We start from the raw sequence: 17785 nt of genomic DNA on the forward strand, positions 1-17785 counted from the left end.
CATATCTACCAAATCAAAATAGCCAAAGCCCCCAATAATTAAACAAATGGGATGAAAGCTTCAAAAAAAGTAGTTCACATTTGCATTAAAATAATAAGAAAAGTTGGTTTTCTACAAATAGTGAATGTTGTTTATAAAAATGTTTGGAAGTTAACTTTAATTAGTTTTCTTGCTTTTTTATATTCAAATACCATCTCTCCCTACTTCATTTGAAGCTGAGTGAGACATGAGTGTGGAGAGCATAATGAACTTGGTATTAAGAAGTTCTTTACATTTCTGACATTTACTATGTCACTGTGAGTAAGCCACTTAACCTTTTTCATCCTTACTTTCTTTATCTACATCTATATCTACCTATCTGTTTTTACCAAAACCCGTGATTCCTTGATGTAAGGAATTCCTCTACCATTGCAGATTGATATCTTCAATGCAACTTATGGGTAAGTCTTAAAGAGTAAGCTAGAGTGCTGACTTGTCAAATAGGGATAATAACATTGATCTTGTCTAAATTTTGGGATTCTGGATTGAATTAAAAAAAATTCCTTATAAATCGTAAGCTGTAGAAAAACCTCCTTTACAGGTTCTTTCAGCCTTCCTCATTTAACAGAAAAGGGAACTGAAGTTCAGAAAGGAGAAGTGGTCACATTGCTAATAAGTAAAATAAGCAGAATTTATATTCAGGTCTTCTAATTGCTGGGCCTAGTGCTCTTTCAATTATGGTATGATGGCTTTAATAACAATAATGATAACTGGATGGATAAAAATGCCAAGAGGCAGTAGTTCTGAGTATTATTTTATTAATTGACCAGTCAATACAAATTAATTTGGTCAAATGATTCTCTCAATTACTGAAAGAGCCTGAGTTCCCATGGATTCCTAAATATAACTTGGGAGCTCATTATTCAGCAGCCCTTCCTTTGGATACCCCAAGATAACTCTAAATGGTAAATAGCCTATGAGAAGGTGGTCCATCAAAACTCTCAACTCTCCCCTATCCCCTGGTTGATGGTAGTTAATATAATTGGTCCCATGGCCCCCAAAGACTGGGGGTTGAAATGTGGTCCCGTCTGTTCGAGACTGAGGTTTTCTAATGTTTCTTACTGAGAAACTGGAGGACTAGGTTTTGCTATGTGCAGGCACATCTGGCATAAACTGGTTCTTATTTACTGAGTAAGATAGATCTCATAATCTTCCTTTTTATCTACCAGACTCTAAGGTGGGGCATTCTTTAAGGTTTCTGAGAACAAAGGAATGAGTATAGAGGTCAAGGAAAAGATTTAAATCTCTAAATCTCTAATTTTAAACCCAGGCATAGTAGTAATTCAACATATTAAAAATAAATTCTCTGGGGGGAGGGGAGCAGCTGGGTAGCTCAGTGGATTGAGAGTCTGGCCTAGAGTCGAGAGGTCCTAGGTTCAAATCCGGCCTTAGACATTTCCCAGCTGTGTGACCCTGGGCAAGTCACTTGACCCCCATTGCCCACCCTTACCACTCTTCCACCTAGGAGCCAATACACAGAAGTTAAGGGTTTAAAAAAAAATTCTCTCAAACACTATCCTCAAAACCTACCTATAATCTATATCAGGGGGTTTCTGGCTGGCTGTACTCTGTGTCAGCTTGACACAGGAAAGAGTAGAGCAATTGGTGCTTCTCCTTGAGCTAGTAACACAAGAAGGCAAGAGAGACCAGAACAAGTCAGAAACACCACTATCCCGCCCAGTGAAAATTCTATAGTACAGAATGTAATGACCACTAAGTGGGCTAACCATAAGGGCACATGAAGTGAAACGGATTGTGGATTGTGTAAGATGGTAATTTGATCAGTAAATAAGGTTAGTTAACTTCAAGTCTTTACTTGATGACTCCTCCCAGGCACAGAGACCAAGATGGCTCCTCTCTGCCCTGAGACTCTTAGGAACTTGATCTGACTGCAAGATTTATCAACAACAAGTTTATTATAGATGCTGATTGAGATTAGATAAGGAAGGAGGGCTAGGAAAGTCCCTATCACTAATAATTATCTACCTTTCCCAGAACCCCACTGATCCTCCAATGTCCAACAAGGTTGGACCTACTCTATCTCCCTATTTATATTTCCCCAAACCTCCCTGATTCTATCTGCTTAACTCTATAGCCACTCCAAAACAAGGTTGGTTGATGAATAGAGCAAGTTGCTGGATCAAGGAAGAAGACCCCAATGGGCTGGGTCACTCCAGATACAGGCTATGCCTGTGGAGGCAGTCTCTCAGATCACTTCACTCAAAATGAATTTCTTCTCCAGGTAGATCAAACAGTTATATAAATCAGGCACTGCTGGCAGGGCTCTCTCATACAGGACAGGAGACCAAAATCACTAGAATAGGACACTTCACACCAGAATCAGAGGATTACCAGAAAGTCCAGGAGATCTGTACTCAAGCACTGCTCCCCAGGTTCTCCTGTTCTGGGCTGTCTTAGAGTTCCAAACTGCCAGCTTCTTATCTAGCCTTCCCTCAAAATTCCATTCCATGCATACTCTTATATTTATATATCTTTGCATTTTCCCATTCGTCAACTGAAAACATAAATAATTTCATTATCTGCCAGTATAATAGTATTACAAAAAGAAAGTAATGTAACATTTATACTGCCTCTGTTGGTTATCTCAAAACTTTTGATATAATTTCCTGTCATGGTTTAGCCATGTGTTGCCTTATATAAAATAGACCCAAGTAAAGTGAGAACACTAGAACATTTAATGTCCATGTAGAAAAAAATATTTTAATTTAGGATATACTAACAAAATAATATCAATCACAATTGATATAAACGGAGACATTTTCAGAAGGAGAGTTTAAGCCAGTATGAGTCTTCTAAGCCTTAGGTTCACTATTAATCTCTCTGACATATTACTAGGTATAGTTTATAAATTAAGGAGAAAGTTGAATCAAGAATATATCAAAAATCTCTTTCATCTTATGAAAACTTTCTCCAATGAAATTCAAATATCATAGACTCAAAAAGTATTAAATTCTCAATATACACCAAAGAAATAGAGATAAATGACTTCAAGTTTATATCTAGGTATTATATTAAAGTAATGGATAAAGGCAATTTCTATAAATACCTTATTCTGTTCCAAGCAAGACAAATCACGGATAATTTATCAAAAAGGAGGCCAGAGCTAAATATATGAAAAGATATTGACTTCCTGGAATCACAGTTGAATGGAAAGAACTTGCTTAAAGCAATTAAAATCTATGCAATATCAGTCTCAATATATAATTTTGGATCTGCATCATCAATCACAACATATTTGGAAAGTATTCTATCAACAATTCTTTTTTTTTTTTTTTAAACCCTTGTACTTCGGTGTATTGTCTCATAGGTGGAAGATTGGTAAGGGTGGGCAATGGGGGTCAAGTGACTTGCCCAGGGTCACACAGCTGGGAAGTGGCTGAGGCCGGGTTTGAACCTAGGACCTCCTGTCTCTAGGCCTGACTCTCACTCCACTGAGCTACCCAGCTGCCCAACAATTCTTACATCATTAATGAAACACCATCATCCTTACTTTAGGTCACTTATAAAAAGACTAGAACTTCTTTACCAAATAGGAAGATTGATTCACATTCTTATAGCAAATGATAAACAGAATAGTTTAAAAATAATGTTCCAAGCAAGCAAAAATTATTTCACTGAAAAACAGCTAAGGATGATAACTGATACTACACTTGATCTTAGCCAAAAGGCCAAGAAGTGATGGGATGATAACTGATAAATACCATTGAATTTGCTGAATATAAAATGTGATTTACATTTGGGGCCTAAAAAATAGTCCTGAGCCAAGAATGGAGTAAATATTACTCCATGAACACCATTCACATGAACTTCTTATGTCAACAAAGAAACAATAAACAAATGACTGAGCCATGCAAATTTGTGATAACCTTGAGATTTAAAATGGCAATTCAGGACCAGGTCAAAGCCACAAGAAATGACAAAAGAATTGTCCTTGTGCAACATATCAGTTTAGATTTTTTAAAACTGGCACCTAACAAATAAAGACTTAGTGAAATTTAATATAGTAGCTAAAATGACACACCAGAAGTTCACTATCTTGTGTAAAAGAAAATTTAATTTAATGACTTCAGTTTATATTCATTATTTTATGCTTCTGTATAACTATATATTCTCTACATGTAATTTTATTAGATATTTTAATGATAATTTGCATCATAATAGTCAATAATAGGGAATAACTGCAATTAATAATTAACTATGAAAATCAGTAATCAATAATTATAATATGCTTAAAACATAGAATTCTCTATAGATATCTTTGCCAAGGAAAATTTGTGAAAGCCTTCAGTGTTTTAGACTATATCCAGGAGTTTCTGAGGCTAATATTTCATTTTGCTCTGAAGGTACAGAATAACCTTGGTTATTCTCATTATCACCATATATGGAACAAGCTCCTCTGTAATCTGTCCTATAAAAAAGAAATATGGTAAGACCTGACATTCTTGCCAAGAAAAACAGACCTTTAAGGGAAGATGACTCACAAGAAAAACCCCAGACCAAGAAAGATCCCACTTGGAAGACCTCTTCTAAAATGAATTTGTATAATCTAGTTCAGATATAAATACCATATCAGTTCAAAGCTCAGTATCTCAGGCCATAGTGGGGAAACACATATGTGTAACATGCACATGTACCAAATTCAGTTTTGCTCAGAAGACTGCTCCCAGTATTTTTATTTTACACTTGGACTGAAAGACAACAAATACCTATCCTTCAAAAACATGTTCCTTAAAGTGCTGGAAGCCTCAACTAATAAACTGCACAGGAACCAGAACATTCTCCCTGCCTAGCCTGTTGTCTCTATGTTTATGTGCCCAGATAGAACACTGATTCAGAAAAACTTAAGATCAATTTTTTAAAATAGAGAGAATAGAAAATGAATAGTTTAAGAACTGCTGTAGAGGTAGAATAGATAAGATTAGGTAATTTACTGGAAGTGAGATATAAAGAACAGTGAAGCTAAGAATGATTTCAAGGTAGGGAATCTGGGTGACTAGAAGGATGATAGGGCCCCTGACAGAGATAGGAAAGTTGGAAGAGAGGTACATTTGGAAAGAAAGACAATGAGTTCTGCTTTGGACATGTTAAGTTTAATATGCCTACCAGCTGAAAATATACAATCTGTAGACAGTGACATATGGGATTCAAGTACTTTAGAAGAGAAAATAAGGCTAGTTATATAGATCTGAGAGTCATCAGTATATATAATAATTTAACTTAGGGGATTTGGGAGAGAATATATATATATAAAATATTACCCAGGAGAGAGTTTTGGTTTACATATAATTTGGGGGAAGATTTATGATGACGATCCAGCAGAAAACACTTGATAAGAAGTCAAATAAGAGGAAGTAAATCAAGAAAAATCAGTGTCATAACAATCTAGAGAAAAGGGAGAATCTAGGCCAGGGCTGGCAAATCTAAGGTATGCATGACAAAGATGGCATACAGAGACCTCTCTGTGGGCATGTGCAGACCCATGGCTTGGCCAGCTGGGAGCCTGGCCCTGCCTCTGAACACTGGGGGAAGGGGATATGTGGCACTGGAAGCCTGAATCCTGGCCTTGTCCCCAGTCCAACCCCCCAAAAAGAAGGGGTGAGTGGGGCTCTGCATGCAGCCAGGGGGTGGAGCATGCAGTTGGGGGTGGGGCTTGGCACACAATGGGAGCTGGGGCACAGGCATAAATGCAGTCTGGGGGATAAGTGGGGCATGGCATGGTGTCCCTAAAAGGTTTGCCATCACTTATCTAGAATGTCAGAATAGTTAGCACTATCAAATGCTACTGATAGGTCAAGAAATATATAAAGACTGAAAAGGTCACTGGATTTGGAAATAAAAAATTATTAGTAATCTTGAGAGTAATTTTAGTTTAGTAATAAAGTCAGAAACCAGACTACAAGCTTATATGAAGTGAATGGAAAAAGTAAGTGGAGGCTCTGAAAATAAACAGCTTTTTTTAAAAGATAGTTTATTTAAAAAATCAGATACAATGACACCTTGAAGGAACAGTAGGATCAAGTAAAAGTTTTTTAAAGATGGGAGAAACAAGGAATGTTTATAAGCAGCAGGAAAAGAATTAGCTGATGAAGAGAAATTAATGATTGGAGATAAATGTATAAAAAAGCAATGTAGTTATTATTAAGACTAGAAGTAAGTAGTAAATACATTTGCAGCAGTTTTCTTTGATAAAGGTCTCACATTCATAAGGATATGGTTTAAATTTATAAAAATAAAGCCATTTCTCAATAGATGAATAATCAAAGGATATGTTTTCAAAGAAAGAAAATCCAAGTAATCAACAAGTCTGGAAAAAAATGCTCCAGATCACTAATAATTAGAGAAATGCACCTTAAAGCAACTCCAAAGTTCTTCTACATACCCATCAAATTTGTTAAAAACAGAAAAAGACAATTGTTGGAAAGGCTATGGGAAAACAGACATTCATACAATGTAGGCAGAACTGGAATTGCTTTAGCCATTTAAGAATGTAATTGGGAACTATGTCCTTCCAAGTTATTAAATTGTATATATATCTTAGATCTAGTAATAAAATTACAAGGCTCATATCCCTAAAGAGAACAAAGAAATAGGAAAAGTACCTATTCATATTTACAAAAATATTTGTAGCAGTTCTTTTGTTATAGCAAAGAACAGGAAACTAAAGGGGTAGCTATCAACTGGGGAATGGTTGAAACAAATGATGGCATATGAATGTATGATAGTGCTATTAGAAATGACAGAATAGGAAGTTCCTGAGAAACCTTGGAAGACTAGTATGAAGTGTAGAAAGAAATGAGCAGAACAAGAAAAATATGTGCAATAATATTATAAAGGAAAATAACTTTGAAAGACGAGTACTGTAAGAGATGTAATCACTACAGTTTCTGAGTAATCCAGTCCCTCTTTTGATAGACAAATGATTGATTTGGGATGTAGTATATATAACATGCATCTTTGGCCATAGCCACTGTGGGAATCTGTTTTCCTTGATTATGCATATTTGTTATAATGTCTTTTTTTTCTTTTTTGTTTCCAATGGGGGTGAATGAAAGGGAGAAGAGGAATAAGATCGAGTAAAAAATAAAGAAAAGAAGGTTCACTGAAGCATATTTATTTAAATGCAGAGAACAGAAGACCTGAAACACAAACAAAGCAGTTTTGAAAGCTACAGTTTTAATTTATTATATACTTAAATGCAATTTATCCATAATAGAGATCTGTAGCTTCATGTAAAATGTTACTTTTCTATTTTGCCATGTATATGGAAATACCAATTTTGTTCACTGTTAAGAATAAAAAAAAGAATGTCTAGCTTCCTTCAAAGTTTAGCTCAAGCACAACCTCTTAATGTGAGGTCTTTCCTTATTCCTATAGTTGTTAGTGCCTCTTCCTACATCCTTGCCTTGTGGTTACCTTTTATTTACTGTCTAAATTTTATTATCGTCTATGTATACATGTTTCTCATTTCCCCTATATTTGCTTCCTCTTTAGACTGTAAGCTTCTGGAAGGCAGGGAACATTTAGTTTTTTGTGTTTGTGTCCTCAGTACTAGCATAGTGCCCAGCACATATTCTATGCTTAATAAATGTTGGTTCATTGATTAGAGAGAAATAGAGACTGAGGCACAGAAAGAGACAAAGAAAGAGAAGAGGGAAGGAGGAGAGGAGAATGATAACAAAATGATGACTGTTATGGAAGGCTTCCAGAGGAGGCTGGAAGGATGAGATCAAAGGTCCAATTAAAATGGCTGACTTTGGCTATGTCAGGGGTCACCTCTTCATCATAGACTGGATGATTGGATTTTGTAATTAAGAGACCATTGGTAACTTTGGAGAGAGTAGTTTCAGTTAAGTGAGGAGGTCAAAAAGTCAGACTGCAAAGGACTGAAGAGTGAGTAAGTGGAGAGGAAATAGATTCAAATATAGCTTTTTCTAGGAATTTGACTATGAAAAAGGAAAAAAAGATTGAGGATGATCATTTGAGAGAATGGTATAATTAAGGGAGAGTTTTTAAGAGATGGAGGACACCTGGGCATATTTGCAGGCAGTGGGCAATGAGCCAGTAGATAAGGAGAGATTGAAGATTAGACAGGTAATGTTTAATTAAAGTGTGAGTGCAAAAGATCAGAAAAGATTAGTATGGAATCAAGTGTATAAATAGATAGATATGGTCTTAGTCAGAAGGGGTATATTTTGCATGAATATGCATATTCATAATGAGTTTTGTTTTTCTTACCTTTTCAATGTGTGGAAGAGAAGGGTAAAGGAGAGTGTTTAGAATTGAAAAAAAAAAGGGGCATATATTCATGAGAGATTGAAGTAAAGGAGAGAATGAGGGATGATGGCAAGAAGTGATAACAGAGGAGAAGAAAGATAACCTGGAGAGTGGCTTCCATTTTCTAAGCAAAATATGAGGCAAAGATTCATTTTTATAATCATTCCTCAGCTTAATTTTCTGAATCATCATCCTGTTTCTACCTACTAAGTATGAGCAGTTCCCAAAACTTCAACCTGAGTACTCTTCTTGGTTTCTCATTCTTATGATAATCACATCATTTCTTAGAGTTTAATTACCATTTCTATGTAGGTGACCTTTAAATGTATATATTCAGTCAATCTCTTTCTGGAACTCTAATCCTACAATTTGAGATATTTTTTGCCCTTATTTTATCAAAAAGAGTAAACATAAGAACCTTTGTCAAATACCATGCTAAAATCTGTATATACTGGATCTTGAGTATTTCCCTAGAAAACCAAGTAACTAACATTTTCAAGAAAATTTCAATAAGCTTAACATAACTTGTTTTTAGAATGGTTCATATTTGCTACTGCTTTCCTTTCTAAGAACTCAAAAAATAATAGTTCAATAACTCATTGCTGTTCTTCATCCTTTGTTTTTGAAGAGGCTCAATGATATCATGGGGTGATATTTTGACTTGTGAGTGAACTGAATTTAGGTGAGGCAGAATTGTCCAAAGACATCAACCTCATTTTCTCTTCCAGAGTCCTTGAAATTCAGTGACAAGTGGTTGAGGATGATCAAGGCATTTAACCAAGCTCTAAGCAATCCATAGTGTCTGCTACCACGTCCTTTATAATTTATTATTGGAACAAATTGTTCTTATCATCCCATTCCACTGGAGGAAGTCTTCACTTGCTTAGGGTGTTGGAGTTACCCTCAACTTAGTCTAGTCTGTCTACTGTGGCAGTTTTCCCAGGCTGTGGGCAATTGCACATGCTACAGCTTCTTAGAGCTGTAGGTGAGAGTTGAGTACCAGGTATTTCCAGGCCCAAAGGTAAATGAGTAACCCTGAAAAAGGTTTGGCAAGTCTTTACACCAGAGATGCTAATCCTATATGAACTTCAAAGCATTTGTTTAATAATATCCTAAAATTCTGTTAGAGCTAAATTTTATGTGATGCCAAATGTTGTATAGTTTTTTGACTCCTCCTTTGGTTTTTCAAAGTTAAAATGGTTTGTAACCAATATGTCTATATATCTCCCAGTTACTCAGAGGTCCCCAGAGGTACAGTCAGTAATAAAGTCTGTAAGTTAATTCAAATGGCTATGACACTTGAAGTCAATTAAAATAGCCCATTGTCTGTCTTGGACCTCAATATCCTCTTAATCATACTTTTCCTACTCTTTATTAAATTAAACTCACTATTTTTGACAGAGAAGATGAATATCAAAAAAGGGATGAAAGATTTAAAAAAAAGTTTTTTTTTAACCTTTACCTTCTATCCCAGAATCAATACTCTGTCTTGGTTCCAAGGCAGAAGAGTGGCAAGGATTAAGTGACCTGCCCAGGATCACACAGCTAGGAAGTGTCTAAGGCCAAATATGAACCCAGGATCTCTTATCCCTAGGCTTGGCTCTCAATCTACTGAGTCACCCCGTTGCCTTCCATGAATGACTTTTAACATTGCAGGTTTTTTCACCAAGCAAAGAAGACCTATCTACTCCTTGATCTTCTTGATCTGAATATAATTTTAAAAGTCCGTTTTATTATCCTTAGAATTTCTTATTTTGTCTTTAATATTTTCTGTGAGTCTTATAAAGCTTATTCTATATGTTAGCCTTTCTCACATTTTTACAAATATGTGGCTGATCTCCATTTTCTATTGCCAAGATTTGTTAATTTGAGATTCATATCATTACCCATGCCTATTCTCTACTCACACAGCCTCTTCCCTAGTTCAGACCCTTGTCACCTTTTGCCTGGACTATCACAATAGCATTCAAGTTGATCTTTTAAATATCTGATCCATTATCCATACAGCTGACCAACTGATATTCCTAATAAACATTTCTAACTACATCATTCTCTGCTCAAAAAGCATGAGTGATTCCCTATGGCTTGTAGGATAAAATACAAAATCCAGAAGCTAGCATGTAAAAAACCCAATACAATATGACTTCCAGTATATTTAATGTCTTATTTCATATTATTCTCCATGTACTCTTTTCTTCATTCTATTTAAATATGTGGAAAAAAAAAATAAAAAGTATGTCTCTTAAAACTTAGTTGTATTTGACTCAGTCTCTTTTAAAATAGTCAGGGAAAGTCATATCCAAGATATGGACCTGGAAGTGAGCAGCTTTAGATATGACTTGGAATACTATAGTGTTTTTCTTTATGTTAAAAGAGAAACTTTAGAGAGGATACTTAAAAACTAAATGACCTAGCTTTTTAATCTTGAATATTAATTGCTATCATTCATTACTTTATTAAATATTTGAGAGATGTAAAAACATGTTTATTTAATCAAAAATCCATTTATAACATCTGACATGATCTTTAGTACTTTTGTATAAAAGTACTAAATCTCCTACCCTGATTAAATACACCTATGAAATATGCCATTTTCCCTGGAGAATTTTTTCGACATTAACTATTAGCAACAGGGCTGTAAATAGTTTGCTCCATACACTAGAGAATAAAAGCAAACCCTTGCAAAAATGGTGTTAGTTTAAGGTTCCTTATTTTCTCACACCAGCATAAATATCCTTATTAGTATAGTGTATTATAAGTAAATAAGCACCTATGAAAACAATTAGTACCCTTATCCCAAGTTTTACATTTTGACCACAGCATATCTTTCAACATAATTATGTTTCAACTTGAAATTCAAAGCTAGATAGTGTTTGTGTAAAATAAACAAATATTAACAGCATCTGGATTATTCCCCAGATCATTCTGTGATTTTGCTACAAACCCCTGTGGTTGTAATCAGGACTATTTATCTCTAACTAGCTTCACTGAGAATTACATTAATACACTGCACACTGAAAACAACATATATGTCATGTGTTAATCATAACCAAGAATATTTATTGCCTCGTTTTTCTAGAATACATAAACCCTCCCCCCTTTTTTTCTTACTGATACATGAAGTCTAGTTCTAGATTTAAGTCTAAAATATTTATACCATTTTTTACTTTGTCTCTAATGAAATAATAGGAAATAAAACTTTTTAAAAAGATATTGCATTTCCACTAAGATTCTACCTTGATCCTTCTGTAATCTATGGTTTTGCCCCTCCAGCTCTAAGTTTAGATGGGCCAGGTTTTATCTTGGGGGAAGACCTTCAAATTCCTCTCTGTTATGTCTTTATATCAACACATAGAATTCTATTTGGTTTCTAACTGGGTTTCCAGAGATGTGGTTAAGCATTTACTGAGGACAAGACAGGCTTTATTCTTTCCTACATAAAGTAGAGAAAACATAAAGGACTCACAAGAGCCTACAGACAAATGGCGAAAATATATCAAGGAGGCCTAATAGTTCATAAACAATACAATTCATTTTCTTTTTTAGTTAGTCCTATTTCCCACAGGATTAGTTCACTCACAAAATTTGGATTCTCATAGTTTGGAAATTGGGGCAATGTAATAACTCCCTGTCAGACAAATGGGTTTTACTTTCTAGAGGTTAGTGCCCATTCTGCAGTTTGGCTTCTCTCTTGGCTTTCTGCTAGGTTGCTAAATAAACAAGTAATACCACAACATCCTAGTGAAGTACCTCTTTCAGACCACAAAATCTTGTACTAACATTCTACTTTAGACTTCTCTGAGGGCTTGATACTCTTCCAGAAGGGAAAGATCTTGGGGCTGCTAGCTATCTCTCTTCCATACATGCTCAAATAATGTTATGGAACACTCATTTAAAACATACTGACTTAAATAATTGGAAATATAGTAATTGTTCATGGATAGATTCTACTGATAAGATACAAATGATGACACTACCTACATTATTTTATAGATTCAATGCTTGAACCAATCAAATTTCTAGAGAATGATTTCATAGAAGATAGAGCTAAAAAAATAAAAATATTTATTTGGAGAAATAAAAAAATTTAGAAACTCCAGGGAGATACTGAAAAAAACCCATTAGAAATGAAGACAAATCCAGTGTTACATGTAGGGCCTTGTCTGAGAAACAGTTGCTCTCCACATTACCTTCTTCAGCTGCCTTCATGGCTACTGGAACAGATTTTTTTCAACCTCTCATTCCACTGCTCATTTCCAGCAGGGAAGTCTTCATATGCTTGGGGGAAATACACTCCCATATTCATTGACTGGTTTGAGGCCTGTTGGTTGCCCTCAATTTGGTTTAGCCTGTCTGCTGAAATGGTTTATAGAAGTGTGGCTGCTATTTGGAAATAGGTCTTGATCAAAGACACATGTTAAAACCAGTGGAAATGCGCATCGGCCACTGGTCGGGGGAGTGCGGGGGGTGAAGGGGAAAGTAGGAGCATGAATCATGTAACCATGTTAAAAATGAATATTAATTAATGTTTAAAAAAAATGAAGTGTGGCTGCTGGGCATGCTGCAGCTTCTTGGAGCCACAGGAGAACTGAGTACCAGGTAAACACTAAAGGTGGACAAGCAGCTCACTCATGCCAGAGATGTGAGTCATCCTTGAATACAAGCAGGGGAAGGGGACATCCTTTTCCTCTTAACTCAGTGGTTCCTAAACTTTTTTGGCCTACCGCCCCCTTTTCAGAAAAAATATTACTTAGCCCCCTGGATATTATTTTTTTTTAATTTTAATAGCAATTAATAGGAAAGATAAATGCACCTGTGGCCATCTCCGCCTCTCTGGATCGCTGCAGCACCCACCAGGGGCCGGTGGCGCCCACTTTGGGAATCACTGCTCTAACTGATTCAGTTCCTGCTGTTCATGTGGGCTCAGCAAAGAGGAGTCCCTAAAAAGAGGGCAAGTTTCATCACTTTTAAAAGACACAATCGTGTGTCAATCAAGGAGGTTATTCCCACTCATGTGGTAGGGGACCCAATGGACTCCATGTTGAGCATATTAGCTATGCTCGAAAGCCTGTTTACATATAGAAAAATTAGTGTCCTCAGGATACAAAGATTAGAAATTGATTCGGGGGGGGGGGGGAAGTCTTTATCAAATATCTCCAGAATGGGTCTATTATCCAAGATTTATAGCAGGGGTTGGCAGCGTATGGCTCTCGAGCTATATCTGGCTCTTTTTGCAGGAGCCATAAAGTCAATTTTTTTTCAGGCGCTGTTACAGGAGCCGCACTGTGAGCACTGTACGGCTCTCATGAAATTACATTTTAAAAAAGGTGGCGTTTATGGCTCTCACAGCCAAAAAGGTTGCTGACCCCTGATTTATAGGAAAGAACCCAAATATTAGTTAAGAGCCTTTTCCCAATAGACAAATGGCCAAAGGCAGTTAGGAGATGGGCCTCTAATAAGGAAGACCTCAATTCAAATCCTACCTCAGACATGTAGTAGCTGTGTGGCCTTGGACAAGTCACTTAACTTTTATTTGCCTCAGTTTTTCTAACTGTAAAATGGGGATTATAACAGCAACTATCTTGCAGGGTTTGTTGTGAGGATCAAATGAGATAATATTTGTAAAAAAATGTTTAGAATAGTGCCTGGCACATAGTAGATTCTATATAAAAGGCTTATTACCTTTCTTTCCTCTTCCAAAGGATATGAATAGTTCTCATGGGAATTAAAAATTATTAGCAACCATATGAAAAATTATAAGAAATTACTAAAAAAATACAAATAAAAATATCCTGAAATCTCAAAAACTGGCAAAGACAACAAATGACAGAAAAAATAAATGTTGGAGGATCTCTAAAAAATCAAGTACACTAATATTGTGGAACTATGAATTGGTTCATCAAGTCTTTAAATAAATTTGGCATTATGCTAAAAATGTTTATTATAATGCCATAGTTTTTGACTCTAAGGTCTAATATTAGCATTTTTTCTAGTAGCAAAGAAAACTTTAGAAGATTAGAAAATGGCTGAATAGTCATGGTATATGAATATAATGGAATATTACTGTGCAATAAGAAGTAATGATTATAAAGAATTACAAGAAGCATAGGAAGACATTTAAACTAATGCTGAGTGATAATACACAGAACAAAGGAAACATAATGATTATAACTATCAAGAGGTTACTGATAGCAATAAGATCATCTAAGGCAGCCACTTAGATGCAGCTCCAAAATCAGCTACTTTGCCAACCTCTACCTGTAGATGTTCTGCATCTGCTACCCTCTCTTTAGAAGACTGAGATCACCTGGGGACAAGTCTTGCCGAGTCCCAAGTCACAACAACTATCTCACTGACATTCTAATTGGAACCTTGGGGATGTTAATCAAATTCCTCTATTAACTAAATTCTACCCAGTCTGCTCTCCCTTTCCATCCCCAAAGTTGTCTCTCCAGCCTCATATTATCCTGAATTATAAGTACTTCATTCACATTTCTTCTCTCTCTGCTTCTTTATCCCTATCCATATCAGCCATAGTGTTCTGAGGCCCAGTCTATCACTATCTGCTCTCTTCTAGACCTTTCTTCTAAGCCTTTTGGAACCCCTATTCTATTATAAAGAAATTTCTCCTTATTTTGTAGCCCAGAAATGGTATCTGAATCTTCTGCCTAGACTTTTTTATTTTTTATTTTTTTAAACATTTATTAATATTCATTTTTAACATTATTATATGATTCATGCTCCTACTTTCCCCTTCACCCCCCGCACCCTCCCCACCCATGCTGACACACATTTCCTGCCTAGACTTTTTTATCCAAGAAGGTGTCTATTTTCCTCTCATGTCCCATCCCAATGCCTAGTATCCCTTCTGTGGAAATCTAGATTGGCATCTCCCCACTTGTGACATCAGAGGTGGGAAGTAAAAAAGATCACTAAGACCCAGCCACCAATCCTTTTAAGATATCTTAAGGGTCTTAAAGTATAGATTGAAGATTCCCTCAGAATCCCAAAGAAACTTCTTTCTGCTATAGCATGAAAACTTATTATCACAGCCAACGCTTCCTGATGACACTTCTGATTATATCCCTTTCCTGACCTCTCATTCCCACTGTGTGTTAGATGTGTAGGTGTTAGAATGTGGACTAGTATGTGTTCAGGTGGGCTAGGAGGCAGCTGTTGGGCTGACTTCCTTTATTACCTCTGCTTCCTCTCTTATGCTTACTTAGCCTTCTCTTAAACATGCCAAATAAAAGGGTCAGTTACTATTTGCAGCACTGACTGCTTTATCAAATTCTTTTGTGAAAGTTGTTTAGTATCAGTGTTAAACCCCAATTCCTTTACCCTGATGCCTTTATCTCTTAACTTTTCTTGTGTTCTTTCACATCTTCAAATTCACTGAAATCTAATTTTCACATAGGAAAAACTACAGCCTTGGTGACCTTGACTGGGGAAACCATTCTTTTATCACTTCACCCAGGATAAAGGGCAGATGTGTCTTCCTGTTCCTCAGTCCACTGTTTAACAGCTTGACCACCTTTTTCTGGTTTAATGCTTTGAACTGTACTAGCAGTCATTTAGAATGAATTTTTGTTGAATAGAATCAACTCTTTATAGTCACTGACCAACAATGGGCACTTCTAAGCTTTTTTCAATGACTTTATCATATACTTTGTTTTCCTTTTCATCCTCAGACCTTACATAATTCTTGAAAACTTCATCAGATCATAGCTTTGGAGCTAGAAGGAACCAGATATCTAGTCCAACATCCTAATTTCATAGATGAAAAAACTGAGTACTAGACCAAGTAAATGATTTGTCCAAGAACACAAACCTGTGATTCCAATCTAGGTATACTGACTTCAAAATAATTATTTCCATTATAAAAGGTAGAGCATCCATCTGAAAACCTGTCCTAATGGTTCCTCAAACTTCTTGACTCCAATGACCTTTTCAACTACAATTTACTTATAATTAAAATGTAAAAATCCTTACGTATAAAAATGATTTCTGACCACAACCTTACCTTCCATTTTCCTACTCCTTTAATTTTTTCAAACCTTTTCCTTCAACTAATCTGTATCCTCTCTATTCATGATCCCTGTTCTAGCTTTATATTACTTCTTAATTATTTCAACAATGCACTTGATACCAACTTGAATCATTTATTCCTTTGTCTTTATTCCATTTCCTAACAATCAGTAACTTCCATTTGTTTGGATCTTTTCTACCCACTCCAGAATTCATTCATTTTAAGTTTCTGCTACTTAGCTTCAGCAGAGTTCTAAGCTGTGTTTGGCAGTCATCTTAATTCCCAAATGCATTCTCCACAGCAACATATAACAGTCAGGAAGGGAATGTGGCTGCAGTCACCAGGGCAGGAAGTAACTGTTAAGGCTGCAGCACTGGAAAGTACACCAGTGCTTCCATTTTAAAGTTGGTTGAAATTAGTGCATCTTGGCTGCAGAGAATAATTTACATGGCTGTTATTTGATTCTTTAGACTACTCATAAGTCTAGTGCCAAAGAGTTAACAAATATAAGAAAGGATAAAAAATAAGGCAGGATCTTTGGAGCAACGAAATGGTTCAGATCTTATGTATTGGCCTAAATCCCTAGGTATCTTTTCCTTTGTGTGTACTTTGCTGAGACACCACACTTCTGGCAAGGCAACCAGAAGAAATTCTCTCATGCGTGCTCCCTTTTGGTCTATTTCATGTGTTTGCTGCTATGCTGAGAAGGTTTGGGCACACCAGAATCTGATAGAGTATAGCTTTGTAAGGATCTAGTGCTCCAGGTTGCTATTACATGCTTGGGTTAATATTTCTGATAATATTCTTTTCCCTAAAGGGCATGCCTATGATAGAAATTTAGGATCCTAATCTATGGTTTTTCCACTCATTGGTCCCTTTCATTCTCAGCAGATGACCACCCTTCAACTTTACTAAGAATAAAACCATTTAACTTATCATGGCAACTAGGGGAACCACGAAAGACAGAAAAGTTGAAGTGTACTGTGCATAATTATGTGATATTTCAGTAATGTCTAGAGATGGCATCTAGCTGCAATAGGTTAAAGGATAGTTACTTTTGCTGATGAATGAAAGATTGACTATAGTCCTAATGGCTTTGAGTAGAAATTTTTTTTTAGCAGCAGTGAGATTAAATGACCCTAGTAAGTCTTTAGTTTCAAGGATGGCCAAAGATGCAGTTGTGTAAGTTTGCTTTTATAAGTGTCCTATGTGCTCCACTGGTGTACCAATATCCTACTAAGGTGGCTGGGGGAGCAGTGCTAGTGTGCCTATGTTTGCCCCACCTCACTGTCTTTCTTGGGTAGAATGGCTATACCTGCACCACTGTAGTCAAAGCACTTCACCATAAAGACAAGTTTGTGATGATGTGACAATTTAGATATTGCCCAAGATGCATATTTATAAAATCAAGCTTTGATAATT

At 36.0% G+C, this 17785-nt stretch overlaps 1 protein-coding gene and 1 pseudogene across 1 annotated transcript in view; both read right to left on the reverse strand.

Annotated features, from left to right (window-relative positions):
* The window catches only part of C1H7orf57 (chromosome 1 C7orf57 homolog), a 116737-nt gene that overhangs the window by 94103 nt on the left and 4849 nt on the right, over nucleotides 1-17785 (reverse strand).
* LOC123232841 lies at nucleotides 3644-3740 on the reverse strand (annotated as a pseudogene).

This window comes from Gracilinanus agilis, chromosome 1 (assembly GCF_016433145.1).
Source record: "Gracilinanus agilis isolate LMUSP501 chromosome 1, AgileGrace, whole genome shotgun sequence".
Taxonomy (NCBI): Eukaryota; Metazoa; Chordata; class Mammalia; order Didelphimorphia; family Didelphidae; genus Gracilinanus; species Gracilinanus agilis.